The sequence below is a fragment of the Chlorocebus sabaeus genome, chromosome 12 (genome assembly GCF_047675955.1).
Source record: "Chlorocebus sabaeus isolate Y175 chromosome 12, mChlSab1.0.hap1, whole genome shotgun sequence".
NCBI classification, from domain to species: domain Eukaryota; kingdom Metazoa; phylum Chordata; class Mammalia; order Primates; family Cercopithecidae; genus Chlorocebus; species Chlorocebus sabaeus.
The window spans coordinates 85,127,382-85,144,603 of record NC_132915.1 but is presented as its reverse complement, the minus strand read 5'-3'; the positions used below and the strand labels follow the sequence as shown (position 1 = coordinate 85,144,603).

Sequence of the window (17,222 nt, the reverse complement as noted above, 5' to 3'; positions counted from 1 at the left end):
TTAGGTGTATTAAATGCATTTTTGACTTATGATAGGTTTAACTTATGATGGGTTTATTGGGATGTAATCCCACCGTAAGTCGAGGAGCAGCTGTACTCAGTTGTCTAGTATGATACAACATGAGATTCTTGAGGAAAGAATTTTATGTGATTTACTATTATGTTCTTTGTACCCAGCACAATTAACAACACAGGGTAAATACTTAATAAGTGTTTTTCAAATGATGGCATGAATGAACAAACAATAAATAAAGAGCAAAATGCTTGGGAGGAACTCCTTTATTTAAGGTGGTGTTTTTATTTCAGAGGGACAATTTTATTCACAAATATTGTGGGGACAAACTCTTAGGGGTTGATTTTGTCTGAAAACACAATCTATAGGGCTTTTTACATAAAGAATTTCCCCATGATTTTCAGTTCCATGGATCCAGACCGGGGACACACGTTTAATATTTTATAAATGGGAGGAGAAAAAAAAAAGAAAAATTCCAGAGAAGCATCAAGCTGAGCCCAAGTGATAAGAGAAATGCCTAAAGAAGAAACAACATTGAAAGAAATTTTTTGAATATATTCAAAGTATATAAATCATTCTGAAACCATGGAGTCCTGGTAAGAAACATAGAATAGAAAAAAATTATTTTCTCATGTGCTAATATTTCATCATAACTGGCAGCTCAAAACCCGTGAGAGCCTGGAGTTTGAAGATCTTTGAGATAGGAGCTGGAAGGACTGATCTCAGAGCATTACCTTGGAGCCAGTTCTCAGGAAAACCACAACACATTGTGTGGCTTTCTGGAATGCTTGTGGAGACCTCTCATTCCAGTAGAGTTTCAAGGAGGAGACAGGGCTCTCTCAGGGGGTTGGCTGACAAAAGAAAGAAACAGTAAAAGGATAAAGTCATACTAGGCATGGCGCCAAAACCCAAGTATCTATCCCTTGGGGTCACTGTCTATCAACCAGGCTGTCAGGAGCCTGCCACTCCGTCATTCCTGCAGCACCCTTCATGCCTGTGACTTTGCTTAGGCAACTGAGACCCCAGTCTCTGCCTAACATTTTGTGACATGATGGGTAGCAAGAAATGTAAATCTGAATGCTGGTTCCATCACTATGCGTGGCTTACCCAAGCTGAACTTCAAAATTCTTGTCTGGGAATTTAAAAAGAAACAAGGGGGAAAAAAGGAGAAATGAAGGAAAGAAAGGAGAAAAGAAAGAAAGGAGAGAGAGAGGGAGAAAAAAAAAGAAAGAAAAGAAAAAAGGGAAGTGAAGGGAAAGGGAGAAGGGAGAAGAGGGAAAGGAAGGGAAGGGAAGTGGAGGAGAGAGGAGGGGAGGGGAGGGGAGAAGGAAGGGGAAAAGGGAAGGGAAAGGAGAAGGGTAGGGGAGCGGAGGGGAGAAGGGAAGGGAAGGGGAGAAGAGGGGGGAAGAGAAGAGAGGAGAGGAGAGAATGGGGAAGGGAAAGGGGAAGGGAAGGGAAGGGGGAAGGGAAGGGGGAAGAGAAGGAAGGGAAGGGAGGGGAAGAGTAAGGAAGGGAAGGGAAGGGGAGGGAAGGGAAAAGGAGGAAAGGGGAGGGAAAGGGAGGGGATGAGAGGGAGAGAAGAAGAAAGAGGGAAGATAAGAGAAAGGGGACAGGAAGGGACGAGAAGGGAAGGGGGAAGGGGGAAAGGAAAGGGGGAAGGGAAGGACAAAGGGAATGAAAGGGGAGGGAAGGAGGAAGGGAAGGGGAGAGAAGAGGGAAGGTAAGAGCAAGACAATAAAAGAGGAAAGAAAAGAAATTATTATAATGACTAAGTGGAATCATAAATTTAAAGCACGGTTCCCAGCACACAACATAGCTTTGTTAAATATTAGTGCCCTTGCCTACATTGACTCATTGTCAGCATAAGGGCCTTTTAGAATCCCCTTGTTACTTAGTTCAAAATTGATGCACATACATATAAATTCACCCTACTGCTTGTCCCCAGATGAATAAGATTTAATTAACACTTAACATTTTGGTACTTGCTCACTTTGATGGGAGTACAGAGGAGTTTCTCTTCCTGTTGAACACACCATGCTCACCCAGAAATGTCCTTGATGACCACTTCCCTCATTGATTGCAAAATATTTTAATATTTTTGAGCTTAAGGTTAGATAAACTGTAATCCCAGCGTTCTAAAAGATAGGTTTGGGATCAGTCAGGTCTAAATGAAATCTTAGGTTTACCAATTACCAGTTGTGTGATTCTGGAAGCATTGCTTAATCTCCGAGACTCAGTTTCCTTAGCTATCAATAAAGATAATATCTATACCCCACAGAGTTAAAATATTAAATGTCATCATGTACATTAAATTGTCCAACACAGGTGCTCATTGAATTCATTCATCCATTCAATAAATGTGTATCAAGCACCTCCAATGTACAAGGAGGTATTCTAGGAACTGATGATGCAGTTGTAAACCAAACAATATTTCTGCCTTCATGGAGCCATTTCTTTCAGTTAAAAAAAAATGCTATGAAGCAAAAGAATGCAGAATAATAGATGGACAGCAATAGTAATGGTGGTGCTAGAAATAAACACTAGATCCTTTTTCCCTGTGTTCACACAGTTCTCTTTTTGAATCCCAAACTCTCCTATCCACTGACCACAGGTCTCCAGGGAGGATGAATAAAGGGTTAGATTCTGTTGAATTGAGCCATCTGACATCATTTAAATAAAGTTGTGGACACCAATAGAAGAGTACATGGTCATCAACAGGACGGATAGAGTTGGGTGTCGCTTTGGAGACCCTTGGAGATGCACAGCTATGCTCAGTCTCCAGCCTTGTCATAGTTGAAACTACAGAGGCGATTCTTGGAGAACGACATTTCCCCCCAAAAAGGCAGTCCTCAATAATGCCGTCTTTGTTGCAGCAGAACATCGGCAACCTTGTCCTGAGCTGGGTCCAAGTTGAGGGGAAAGAGGGGAACAGCCAGCTGTGAAAAGATCAATTTGTTTCCAATCCATTCTTTCTTATGGTTAGAGAGGCTGGCTCCCCACACTGGCTGGGTCTGTCAGGGACAGATGCCAAGTAGGGCACAGACTGAAGAAACACCCCCTGTTCCCACTGAAGCAGGAGCATTCGGCCTCTGCTCTGAGTAAGCCTCAGAGTCTGTTGCATTAGCCATCCCCCAGTTAGGTTGCTTTAGGGAGACACAAGTTGGGGCAGATGAGAGGGATGCCTCAAGTCTAATTCAAAACTACAACTATTCAAACCCTCCATTTATTTTTGTTTGTAAATAACCAGTGTTGGCAGGTTGTGGGAAAGCAGGGGTTCCCATATACCATAGCTGAGAGTGTAAATTGGTATAACAGCTTAAGAAACCCGTTTGGCAGAATCCATGGAAATTGAAAGTGCATAGGAATTTATCTGAAGGATAAATTCTCAGAAGTGCACCCAGATGAATGCACAAGGAGGATGTTTATTACAGCATTGTTTGCCACAGAAAAAGTCCAGAATCAACTGAACATTATGTTGTAGAGTAAAAGAATGAGCCACACATAGAAAGAGGTCTGAGAGAAAAGGGAGGAAGGAATATTCAGTTTGATACGCATGGTAAAAATCTATTTATTATACATAGAGTTAACCCCTCCATCAACATGTATGTTTTACATCCTGTTGGACCTCTGCTAATACCTCGGTCTGTTCCTACCCCAACCCCAAGATTGAATAACACAAGGCAAGAGGACTCCTGTAGGGCCCTGTGGATGTGCAAGATGCTAAGAATGAGTGGATATTATAAATAGATGTAAAAGTTAGGAACCTTGCCAGCCTCTATTACCTTTCCTCAGTAGATCTGTCTTCCTTGGCCAGGGTGAGGTAGAAACAATAGCCAGATGAGTGATCAGTGGCTTGTATGGCTTAGCATTTTTTCCTGAGGTCCATTTGGAGAGGAAACTAAGACCATACTCAGTATTTTCAGGTTTTCAGTCTCTTCATAATTGACAGCCCGTTTCCTCCTCTTATCAAATTGCACAGAGATCAAATGTGAAGAAGCCTGAAAGAAAGGACAGGTTACATTGCTCAATTAAGAATTTGCGGGGGGCGGAGCAAGATGGCCGAATAGGAACAGCTCCAGTCTCCAACTCCCAGCGCGAGCGACACAGAAGACCGGCGATTTCTGCATTTTCAACTGAGGTACTGGGTTCATCTCACTGGGGAGTGCCAGACAATCGGTGCTCGTCAGCTGCTGCAGCCCGACCAGCGAGAGCTGAAGCAGGGCGAGGCATTGCCTCACCTGGAAAGCGCAAGGGGGAAGGGAATCCCTTTTCCTAGCCAGGGGAACTGAGACACACAACACCTGGAAAATCGGGTAACTCCCACCCCAATACTGCGCTTTAAGCAGACAGGCACACCAGGAGATCATATCCCACACCTGGCCGGGAGTGTCCCACACCCACGGAGCCTCCCTCATTGCTAGCACAACAGTCTGTGATCTACCGGCAAGGCAGCAGCGAGGCTGGGGGAGGGGCGCCCGCCATTGCCGAGGCTTAAGTAGGTAAACAAAGCTGCTGGGAAGCTCGAACTGGGTGGAGCTCACAGCAGCTCAAGGAAACCTGCCTGTCTCTGTAGACTCCACCTCTGGGGACAGGGCACAGTAAATAATAACAAACGCAGCAGCTCTGCAGACGCAAATGACTCTGTCTGACAGCTTTGAAGAGAGCAGTGGATCTCCCAACACGGAGATTGAGATCTGAGAAGGGACAGACTCCCTGCTCAAGTGGGTCCCTGACCCCTGAGTAGCCTAACTGGGAGACATCCCCCACTAGGGGCAGTCTGACACACCACACCTCACAGGGTGGAGTACACCCCTGAGAGGAAGATTCCAAAGCAAGAATCAGACAGGTACACTCGCTGTTCAGAAATATTCTATCTTCTGCAGCCTCTGCTGCTGATACCCAGGCAAACAGGGTCTGGAGTGGACCTCAAGCAATCTCCTACAGCTACAACCTACAGCTGAGGATCCTGACTGTTAGAAGGAAAGCTATCAAACAGGAAGGACACCTACACCAAAACCCCATCAGTACATCACCATCATCAAAGACCAGAGGCAGATAAAACCACAAAGATGGGGAAAAAGCAGGGCAGAAAAGCTGGAAATTCAAAAAATAAGAGCGCATCTCCCCCGGCAAAGGAGCGCAGCTCATCGCCAGCAACGGATCAAAGCTGGACGGAGAATGACTTCGACGAGATGAGAGAAGAAGGCTTCAGTCCATCAAATTTCTCAGAGCTAAAGGAGGAATTACGTACCCAGTGCAAAGAAACTAAAAATCTTCAAAAAAAAGTGGAAGAATTGATGGCTAGAGTAATTAATGCAGAGAAGCTCACAAACGAAATGAAAGAGACGAAAACCATGGCACGAGAAATACGTGACAAATGCACAAGCTTCAGTAACCGTCTCGATCAACTGGAAGAAAGAATGTCAGCGATGGAGGATCAAATGAATGAAATGAAGCGAGAAGAGAAACCAAAAGAAAAAAGAAGAAAAAGAAATGAACAAAGCCTGCAAGAAGTATGGGATTATGTAAAAAGACCAAATCTACGTCTGATTGGGGTGCCTGAAAGTGAGGGGGAAAATGGAACCAAGTTGGAAAACACTCTTCAGGATATCATCCAGGAGAACTTCCCCAACCTAGTAGGGCAGGCCAACATTCAAATCCGGGAAATACAGAGAACGCCACAAAGATACTCCTCGAGAAGAGCAACTCCAAGACACATAATTGCCAGATTCACCAAAGTTGAAATGAAGGAAAAAATCTTAAGGGCAGCCAGAGAGAAAGGTCGGGTTACCCACAAAGGGAAGCCCATCAGACTAACAGCAGATCTCTCGGCAGAAACTCTTCAAGCCAGAAGAGAGTGGGGGCCAATATTCAACATTCTTAAAGAAAAGATTTTTAAACCCAGAATTTTATATCCAGCCAAACTAAGTTTCATAAGTGAAGGAGAAATAAAATCCTTTACAGATAAGCAAATGCTTAGAGATTTTGTCACCACTAGGCCTGCCTCATAAGAGACCCTGAAGGAAGCACTAAACATGGAAAGGAACAACCGGTACCAGCCATTGCAAAAACATGCCAAAATGTAAAGACCATCAAGGCTAGGAAGAAACTGCATCAACTAACGAGCAAAATAACCAGTTAATATCATAATGGCAGGATGAAGTTCACACATAACAATCTTAACCTTAAATGTAAATGGACTAAATGCTCCAATTAAAAGACACAGACTGGCAAACTGGATAAAGAGTCAAGATCCATCAGTCTGCTGTATTCAGGAGACCCATCTCACACGCAGAGACATACATAGGCTCAAAATAAAGGGATGGAGGAAGATTTACCAAGCAAATGGAGAACAAAAAAAAGCGGGGGTTGCAATACTAGTCTCTGATAAAACAGACTTTAAACCATCAAAGATCAAAAGAGACAAAGAAGGCCATTACATAATGGTAAAGGGATCAATTCAACAGGAAGAGCTAACTATCCTAAATATATATGCACCCAATACAGGAGCACCCAGATTCATAAAGCAAGTCCTTAGAGACTTACAAAGAGACTTAGACTCCCATACAATAATCATGGGAGACTTCAACACTCCACTGTCAACATTAGACAGATCAACGAGACGGAAAGTTAACAAGGATATCCAGGAATTGAACTCATCTCTGCAGCAAGCAGACCTAATAGACATCTATAGAACTCTCCACCCCAAATCAACAGAATATACATTCTTCTCAGCACCACATCGTACTTACTCCAAAATTGACCACGTAATTGGAAGTAAAGCACTCCTCAGCAAATGTACAAGAACAGAAATTATAACAAACTGTCTCTCAGACCACAGTGCAATCAAATTAGAACTCAGGACTAAGAAACTCAATCAAAACCGCTCAACTACATGGAAACTGAACAACCTGCTCCTGAATGACTACTGGGTACATAACGAAATGAAGGCAGAAATAAAGATGTTCTTTGAAACCAATGAGAACAAAGATACAACATACCAGAATCTCTGGGACACATTTAAAGCAGTGTGTAGAGGGAAATTTATAGCACTAAATGCCCACAAGAGAAAGCAGGAAAGATCTAAAATTGACACTCTAACATCGCAATTAAAAGAACTAGAGAAGCAAGAGCAAACACATTCGAAAGCTAGCAGAAGACAAGAAATAACTAAGATCAGAGCAGAACTGAAGGAGATAGAGACACAAAAAACCCTCCAAAAAATCAATGAATCCAGGAGTTGGTTTTTTGAAAAGATCAACAAAATTGACAGACCACTAGCAGGACTAATAAAGAAGAAAAGAGAGAAGAATCAAATCGACGCAATTAAAAATGATAAAGGGGATATCACCACCGACCCCACAGAAATACAAACTACCATCAGAGAATACTATAAACACCTCTATGCAAATAAACTGGAAAATCTAGAAGAAATGGATAATTTCTTGGACACTTACACTCTTCCAAGACTAAACCAGGAAGAAGTTGAATCCCTGAATAGACCAATAGTAGACTCTGAAATTGAGGCAATAATTAATAGCCTACCAACCAAAAAAAGTCCAGGACCAGATGGATTCACAGCTGAATTCTACCAGAGGTACAAGGAGGAGCTGGTACCATTCCTTCTGAAACTATTCCAATCAATAGAAAAAGAGGGAATCCTCCCTAACTCATTTTATCAGGCCAACATCATCCTGATACCAAAGCCTGGCAGAGACACAACAAAAAAAGAGAATTTTAGACCAATATCCCTGATGAACATCGATGCAAAAATCCTCAATAAAATACTGGCAAACCGGATTCAGCAGCACATCAAAAAGCTTATCCACCATGATCAAGTGGGCTTCATCCCTGGGATGCAAGGCTGGTTCAACATTCGCAAATCAATAAACATAATCCAGCATATAAACAGAACCAAAGACAAGAACCACATCATTATCTCAATAGATGCAGAAAAGGCTTTTGACAAAATTCAACAGCCCTTCATGCTAAAAACGCTCAATAAATTTGGTATTGATGGAACGTACCTCAAAATCATAAGAGCTATTTATGACAAACCCACAGCCAATATCATACTGAATGGGCAAAAACTGGAAAAATTCCCTTTGAAAACTGGCACAAGACAGGGATGCCCTCTCTCACCACTCCTATTCAACATAGTGTTGGAAGTTCTGGCTAGGGCAATCAGGCAAGAGAAAGAAATCAAGGGGATTCAGTTAGGAAAAGAAGAAGTCAAATTGTCCCTGTTTGCAGACGACATGATTGTATATTTAGAAAACCCCATTGTCTCAGCCCAAAATCTCCTTAAGCTGATCAGCAACTTCAGCAAAGTCTCAGGATACAAAATTAATGTGCAAAAATCACAAGCATTCTTATACACCAGTGACAGTCAAACAGAGAGCCAAATCAGGAATGAACTTCCATTCACAATTGCTTCAAAGAGAATAAAATACCTAGGAATCCAACTTACAAGGGATGTAAAGGACCTCTTCAAGGAGAACTACAAACCACTGCTCAGTGAAATCAAAGAGGACACAAACAAATGGAAGAACATACCATGCTCATGGATAGGAAGAATCAATATCGTGAAAATGGCCATACTGCCCAAGGTAATTTATAGATTCAATGCCATCCCCATCAAGCTACCAATGAGCTTCTTCACAGAATTGGAAAAAGCTGCTTTAAAGTTCATATGGAACCAAAAAAGAGCCCGCATCTCCAAGACAATCCTAAGTCAAAAGAACAAAGCTGGAGGCATCACGCTACCTGACTTCAAACTATACTACAAGGCTACAGTAACCAAAACAGCATGGTACTGGTACCAAAACAGAGATATAGACCAATGGAACAGAACAGAGTCCTCAGAAATAATACCACACATCTACAGCCATCTGATCTTTGACAAACCTGAGAGAAACAAGAAATGGGGAAAGGATTCCCTATTTAATAAATGGTGCTGGGAAAACTGGCTAGCCATAAGTAGAAAGCTGAAACTGGATCCTTTCCTTACTCCTTATACGAAAATTAATTCAAGATGGATTAGAGACTTAAATGTTAGACCTAATACCATAAAAATCCTAGAGGAAAACCTAGGTAGTACCATTCAGGACATAGGCATGGGCAAAGACTTCATGTCTAAAACACCAAAAGCAACGGCAACAAAAGCCAAAATTGACAAATGGGATCTCATCAAACTAAAGAGCTTCTGCACAGCAAAAGAAACTACCATCAGAGTGAGCAGGCAACCTACAGAATGGGAGAAAATTTTTGCAATCTACTCATCTGACAAAGGGCTAATATCCAGAACCTACAAAGAACTCAAACAAATTTACAAGAAAAAAACAAACAACCCCATCCAAAAGTGGGCAAAGGATATGAACAGACGTTTCTCAAAAGAAGACATTCATACAGCCAACAGACACATGAAAAAATGCTCATCATCACTGGCCATCAGAGAAATGCAAATCAAAACCACAATGAGATACCATCTCACACCAGTTAGAATGGCGATCATTCAAAAGTCAGGAAACAACAGGTGCTGGAGAGGATGTGGAGAAATAGGAACACTTTTACACTGTTGGTGGGATTGTAAACTAGTTCAACCATTATGGAAAACAGTATGGCGATTCCTCAAGGATCTAGAACTAGATGTACCATATGACCCAGCCATCCCATTACTGGGTATATACCCAAAGGATTATAAATTATGCTGCTATAAGGACACATGCACATGTATGTTTATTGCTGCACTATTCACAATAGCAAAGACTTGGAATCAACCCAAATGTCCATCAGTGACAGATTGGATTAAGAAAATGTGGCACATATACACCATGGAATACTATGCAGCCATAAAAAAGGATGATTTTGTGTCCTTTGTAGGGACATGGATGCAGCTGGAAACCATCATTCTTAGCAAACTATCACAAGAACAGAAAACCAAACACCGCATGTTCTCACTCGTAGGTGGGAACTGAACAATGAGATCACTTGGACTCGGGAAGGGGAACATCACACACCGGGGCCTATCATGGGGAGGGGGGAGGGGGGAGGGATTGCATTGGGAGTTATACCTGATGTAAATGACGAGTTGATGGGTGCAGCACACCAACATGGCACAAGTATACATATGTAGCAAACCTGCACGTTGTGCACATGTACCCTACAACTTGAAGTTTAATAATAATAAATAAATTAAAAAAAAAAAAAAAGATAATTGAACTGAACCTTATACTTGGAAATAAAAGCCCATCAAATAATCAGATTGGTTAAAGAAATTGTTTATAGTCATCTTAGTTTAAAATTAAAACAAACCTTTTTCATTAAAAAAAAAAAAAAAAAAAAAGAATTTGCTCCCTTCCAGCTCTAAAACATCCCATATTTTCCAGTTGCAAATGTTACCAAGTTTACAATGACCACCAAATGCTGAATAAAACATATGTAATTCTACCCATCCTGGCAATAATTCACTGTGGACTTTTGGTCAAGCTTCCTGCTCTCACTCGGCCTCAGTTTTCCCTGTGGCTCATGTGATAAGGACTATGTACCTGGGGTGGCAAGAGCAGATCACCTGTGCCCCTCTCTCCCTGCTTCCTCTGACAGGCATAACTAACCATTTACAGCATGCTTTCCTACAGATCTCAAATGATTCCTCTGACTCCTTCTTGACACAGAATTGTAAGCAATCACAAATATTTAATCCAAGTTGACATAAAAGTCAACATTTAATTGTCCTCTCCATACTAGATGATATCTGAAGTTCATTCCAGATTTAACATTCTGTTTCCATAATTCAAGGATTCATTTGAACGCCAGCTTGTTCACGAAGTCAGCCTAGATTGATGAAGAACAAGTCAGGTTTTCCTGTTTCTGACTTATGGAGACAGAGCTATATAAGTCCATATGAACTTGACTTCTGGTTTCTTTGCATTGTTATACCGTTGTCACCTGTATAACAATGCTGCCTCCATGGGGAAATTTAATTTAAATATGGAAAGGATATCTCATACAATAATTTTCAGACTGTGATGCATAGTACCCCCAGAGTTACTCAAAGATTTTCCACAGGCTCTAGTTGGCAGACATAAGGAAATTTTCAGATTCTCAGCTTTCATTTGCACTCTTTCTCAGGAATCTGAAGAGAGTCCCTTTTTCTTAAATGCTTTTCTTTCACTTTACAAAGGGAATTCATGCCTCTCACTCATCTCGAGTTGCCTTGGGGTATAAAAATTTCTGGGGGACCAAACAAAGGTACAATTCAAAATTCTTTTGAGAAAAAGTGTTGAGAAAGTGAATGACTAATGACCTCGTAGCAAATCATTCTGCAAGTCAGATGACTTTCAATGCTTTGGTTACAACAAAACTGAAGGGGAACCTAATTAAAATGTCAGCTAAGAAAGTATTAAAAATGCTGTTTGATGATTGACCTTTATGTGATTTTCGGCATACAACCTGGTAAGAAGTTATAACACTGCTATAACAAAAGTTTTTATTTTCCCATCTACTTATTTCTGTGAATAGGTTTCTCAGTGCTTACAACCAAACAATGAAAAGTAAATATAATTTATGAAATATCACTTCATGTTAGCAATAATGAATATTCCTCAGCAGACATATGGCTTAATTTTTTAAAAAGTTCACCTCATTCAGAGAAACATTTCTAATAAAACCTTATGTTTCACATCACATTTAGCAAAATTTTAATAACTGTATGGTAGATTGATCAGTTGTATACTTCTAATAATTGTTATGATAATTTAATGCAGAAGAAATTGGGTTTTGTTAGCATCTTATATTTACAGAACATTAAAGAAATTTTAATATGAATTTATATACATGTTTTGTTGCAGAATAATATAATAATATGATCAGTGAAAGAATTTCCAATATAAAAAATCTACTACATTAGGAAACATTTCTATAGAGCAAATGAAATGGAAATAAAGATTTAAGGAAAACAAAAAAACTATGTAAGTTTTCAACTATTAGGGAAGATTCTATTTGTATATTTTTAAATGGATGAATGGTGGTATCAAATTAAAGTGGAATTTTGATCCATTAAATCTATTTATAATAGTTAGACAGTTTTATTTTAAATGACTATATTTTCAATATCCCTCACAACTATTTAAACTTATAATAAAAGCACTTGTCAACTTAAAAAGGTTCATATTTTTCCAAGAATATTTTAGAGAGCATTAAAGCAAACTACTAAGGACTGTATTTTATCAGAGTGAATTCTCTTAAATAATTATAATAGGGGAATCAAATGGTAGTTGTTTAAGAAAATCCAATGTACTGATAGACAAATCTGTATAAAGGAAGAAAGAATGACACATTTTCTAAGTATAAATGTTACACGTCAAGTTTGGGCTACAATTGGACTAAGTCTTCACTTCCTTATTTATCCTCAGCCAGCCAATCCAGGTCTTATGGCCCTACCCTTTGATCTATGCTACCCTGTGTAACTCTTCCCTAACTTGGATTAGAAAATTGAAAGATTTTCAAACTCTAGGTCTTTGTTGATAGATTTTTTTTAAATCTCTTTAATTATAGTATATAATTCTAGTGCCTAGGAATCAATGCCTTATCTGGGAAACACAAGCAAAGCAATATGTAATTGCATCATTTCTTAGGATATTCATTCCTTTTTTGGTCAGTTCTGATGCTCTCTTTTCTGAGCAGATTGCTAAGCTGGGGGTGAAGGCAAGGCAAAGCAAGAAGATGGTGGGAGGAAAAAAGGTATGTCATCTACCTACTGTTGCTTCAGTTTTATCTTGAAATGGCTTATCCATTGATTCATTCAGTAAAGTTTTCCTAAACACGTACTCTGCACCACATTCTGGGTTAGGACTGGGGACTACCAAGGTCAAGAAGATACAGGTTTTTCCCTTGAAGAGTCACAGTTTACTAAGGGAAAGTCAAACTCAACAAGTAATTGAGATGCTCTGCAATAAGCTCTACATTAGAAGAAACTCAAGGTGCCAGGGATCAGAGAGGATAGTATGAGTATGATCAATTCTATAAGAAGTGGTAGTATTTGAGCAAAGCCTTAATTAAGGAGTAAGAACTGAGGACAGTCCCAGCAGAAGGTACAGCACACATTTCAGCATGGGGCCATATGTGGTCATGACATTTCGATAAATAGAAAGCATATCATATCTAAAGCAGAGGTTAGAGTCAGCACCTAGCAGGTGGAGGCAGGAGATAAGGCTAAAGAAGCAAGTTGGGGACAGGTCACAAAGGGCCATGAAAGTTGTCTTAGTCTTTTCAGGTGGCTGTAGCAGAATAACATGGAGTGGGTGGCTTATAAACAACAGAAATGTATGCTCACATTTCTAGAGGCTTGGAATTCCAAGATCAAAGCACCAGTAGATTCAACGTCTAGTGAGGGCCCCTTCCTGATGTCTTCTTGCTGCGCCCTTATACAGTGGAAGAAGAAAGGCAGCTATCTGGGGTCTCTTTTATGAAGGCATTAGTCCCATTCACGAGGGCTCCACCTCATGACCTAATCACCTTTCAAAGGCCCCACCTCCAAACACCATCACATTGAGGATTTGGTTCAACATGAACTTGGAGAGAAGACAAACATTCAGACTCTAGAAAGCCTTGCTCAACATTTGAAAATTGAACTTGATCCTTTGGGCAACAGGAAGGAACATGATGAGATAAAGACTTTAGAATGATAATCCGAGGTTAGAGGACATGAGAAAAATCCTAACCCAGCACAGGATACAGACTCTCCAAAAAACTTTAATTGACCTTTCAACTTCCCTTTCTCCCTTAAAGAAAGCAGGGCTCTGAATCCCCAAGATACAGTGCATCCAGTATTATATACTGAGAAGAGAAAATGAACCAAGAATAAGATAAGAACTATTCATTTGTTTTATTAGTATTTATCAGGTGCCTACTCATTTACATATAATTCTGCTTTTTTTTTTCCTCTTAAACAAATTTGTCAAATAAGAGCTAAGGCCCGTACTTTATCAAAGTGGACACTGAATCACAGATGGCTTCAGTAACTTGCCCAAGCTCACATATCTAATTAAGAATTAGACTATTTACAAATCCAGCAGTCTGACTTACATGTACTTAACCATGGTGCCATCTCTCTGTAAGCAATATGACTATTTTACTGCTGTGGACTGTGAGAATAAAGATATGCCAAACAAACAGGGTAAGGGCCTCTAAGGGATGAACTTTGCCTGTTCTTAGCTCCATCTTAAGTGAGAGGGTGCTATATGTATGTGCTGGCAGGCCAAGTCTGGAGATAAAGAAAGCACAGGTATGGTTGCCTGCTGAGGCCAGGTCTACAAAGGAATTTGTTTGTTTCTATTGCCTCTATTCCTAAGCTGGGACTACCAGGTCCAAACAACGGTCACTTTTCCCTCTTCTCCCTACCTGCCAATTCCATTTCAGGATATTACTTCTCTCTAATCTTTACCCATATCCCATCAATCACCAAACCCTTGCAAGTTTGTCTTTAATATCACTATACTCTGCCCAATTCCCTCCATCCCTGCAACTCCCACCCTGGTTTAAGCCACCATCCTCTCTTGCTTAAATGACTACAGCAGTCCCTCACTGGTCTCTCCAACTCCAATCTGCTTGCAATTCTGCTTCACAATTATAGCCAAGATGATATTTTTAAAGTATGAATCTAACTTTATCCCCCCTTGTTGACATCCAAAAATGGTCTCCTATAACTTTTCTAGAGAAGAAGAGTTCAAAATCCTTCCCAGGGCTCTCAAGGTCCTACATGAGATTCTGCCAATTTCGTCTGTCTCACCCAAACCCTCCCTCCACTCCTGATCCTCACTCCACGGACATTCCCAAAATACAGCATGCTGCTACTCATCTTCACACTCTGATATGGATAGACCTCTCTGCCTCTCTCCCACTGCCTCCTTTCTTCCCTTTTCTTCCCAAGCTCTAAATTGTATTCAAGATTCTGTTCAAGTGTAATCCTCTCTAGCAAGCCTTCCTCCCCACACCCTGAGCCACTATTGGTACCTAGATCCTGTACTTTCCCTTTAATGACATTAATGGGTTACAATAGTCACTTTGCTTGTCTGTCTCCTGTTCTAAGCTATAAGCCCCTTAAGGACAAATCCCCTGGCTCATCTAAATTCCTCACTTCCCAGCACAATGCTCAACGCATAGCAAGAGACAGGCAAATACGTATTAAACAAATGAATAAATATTCTCATCATCTTTAATTCCTAATGAATATTATACATTCTCCTAGTAGATGCTATGCATTTGCAAACTGGATGATCACAAAAGTTAAGTGAACTTGAACATTGCCATTAACTCATTAGGACCAACCCCAGCCTCCCTCTTTCAAGTGTGGTCAATATGGCTTCATCATTGTCAAATGAACAAGTTCCGTTTAGTGGGGGAAACCCACATATTCAGCTCATCGGCAACTAGGGCTAGCAAATGCTCCTGCCACAGTTTTAAAAGTCTGAACAGTCTGTCTGACCACAGGTGAGAACATGATGAATTTTTCACATCTGCACTTCAAAACAGAAAAGAATCCACTCCAAACTCTGTAAAAGAAGAGCTCTTGTAGCATTTCCTTTTGTGGGGGGGAGGGAATTTTCCAATAGATCAGGCTCCAGACTACTGAATGGAAACTATTTCCTCACTCTTCCCTCCATCCCCCCAACATATACAGACACACGCACACACACACAGATGTCTGAAGATTTTTCTGAAATCAGGGATTGACTCAAGGAAGGGTTGTGTTTCATTAGCTGTTTCATCAAGGGAAAGAGACACGGAGCCTACTAAAGGTCAAGAGAGAAGAAGAGAAGGAGCTGAACACGGGTGGCCCAGATGCCCAGGCCCTGCCCCACATCGTGACACACAGCTGTTTGGAAGCACAGTGTTGCAAATCTGATCCTAAAATATTTCATGACGTCACTGGAGTGCTTTCTATCGTGATGAAGCACAGAACAATACATGTCCTTTCCTTCACAGTAAATGCCTGTGGCAGGAGCCCAAGATATTTAACGCTCTGACTCCTTGGATACAACACTGTTGAGATTTCCTAGCATATTTTTTTTAATATAAGATGAACCTTGGATGGAGATTGCCTTACTTCAGTAGGGAAAAGAAATAGTCCAAAAATTTCAATAAAACTCACTTTGTTCTTGCCATATTCAGAGAACTGTTAAGTCATGCTGGTGAAACATACAGAGCTAGATAAAGGCATAAATTTTAAGCCCTCCAGGAGTTTAAAATCTCAGAACCTCCATTTTATTCATTTTTGCTATTTTTTTTTTTTCAGAGACAAGGTCTTGCTATGTTGCCCAGGCTAGACTCGAACCCCTGGGCTCATGCAATCCTCCCACCTCAGCCTTCTGAGTCACAGGAGTACAGGAACATGCCATCACACCCACCTTTATTTTTAATACGGGGCTGGTAACATCTGCCCATAGTCAATTTGGGAAGATTCCATGAACAAGAATTTATAAAACAATTATCCCAGTGCCTGCCACATAGAGGTTCATAATAAATGTTACTCCCCTTATTTTATAATCTCATGAGAGGGGCACATAAGAAAACAATTACTTAGGATCCTGGCAAAGTGGGGTAACCAAGGAATAGAGATAAAAGTGAAATATAAAGAGGCATTCTGGGCTAAATATGAAGGAATGATTTATGGAGCAGGTGGCATTTGGTTGCACATTAGAAGATGAAATGGTATTTTAGATAGAATGGGAAGGCTATCTTCTCAGAAGTCTATGTAACTGAAGTGCATCATTTAAGCATAAAAAGAAACACTTCCTGGCTTCACTAGCCATTATTGTGTCATTTGTTAACATTATCAAATCTTTTCCATGTGGTTCTGCTTCCTATCCAAAAACAGCTTACAAACGAGAAGTTTAGATTCTAGTTCCCAAAGCATCCTCATCCCCTGTATCTTCCACAGATGCTAGTGGCAGGAAGGTGCTAAATCTCTTCATAGTAACTATACAGTGAGTCTATCTTCTTCTCTGAAGAAAGGAAACATCTATCCAGTTCCCTGGGCATGGAGGGAGGAAGGACATCATTGTATAGGAGAATCCTTGGCAAAACAGAATCGTACCTAAGTAGGTAGAGAATCAGTGCCCACTCTGGCATGCATCATAGCCGTGAGAGACTAGAATGTGTAGCAGATGTTGTATATGGACTACAGCCTCAAGGATCACATGATTAGAAGT

At 40.6% G+C, this 17,222-nt stretch overlaps 1 long non-coding RNA gene across 1 annotated transcript; it reads right to left on the bottom strand.

Moving 5' to 3' along the window:
* Positions 1 to 368: 368 nt before the first annotated feature.
* LOC140713085 (uncharacterized) lies at positions 369 to 13,509 on the bottom strand. The gene is made up of 3 exons (XR_012094946.1): positions 13,346 to 13,509; positions 3,795 to 4,010; positions 369 to 863 (listed from the first exon to the last, which is right to left on the bottom strand). It is a non-coding gene; the product is annotated as an uncharacterized lncRNA (long non-coding RNA).
* Positions 13,510 to 17,222: the final 3,713 nt, after the last annotated feature.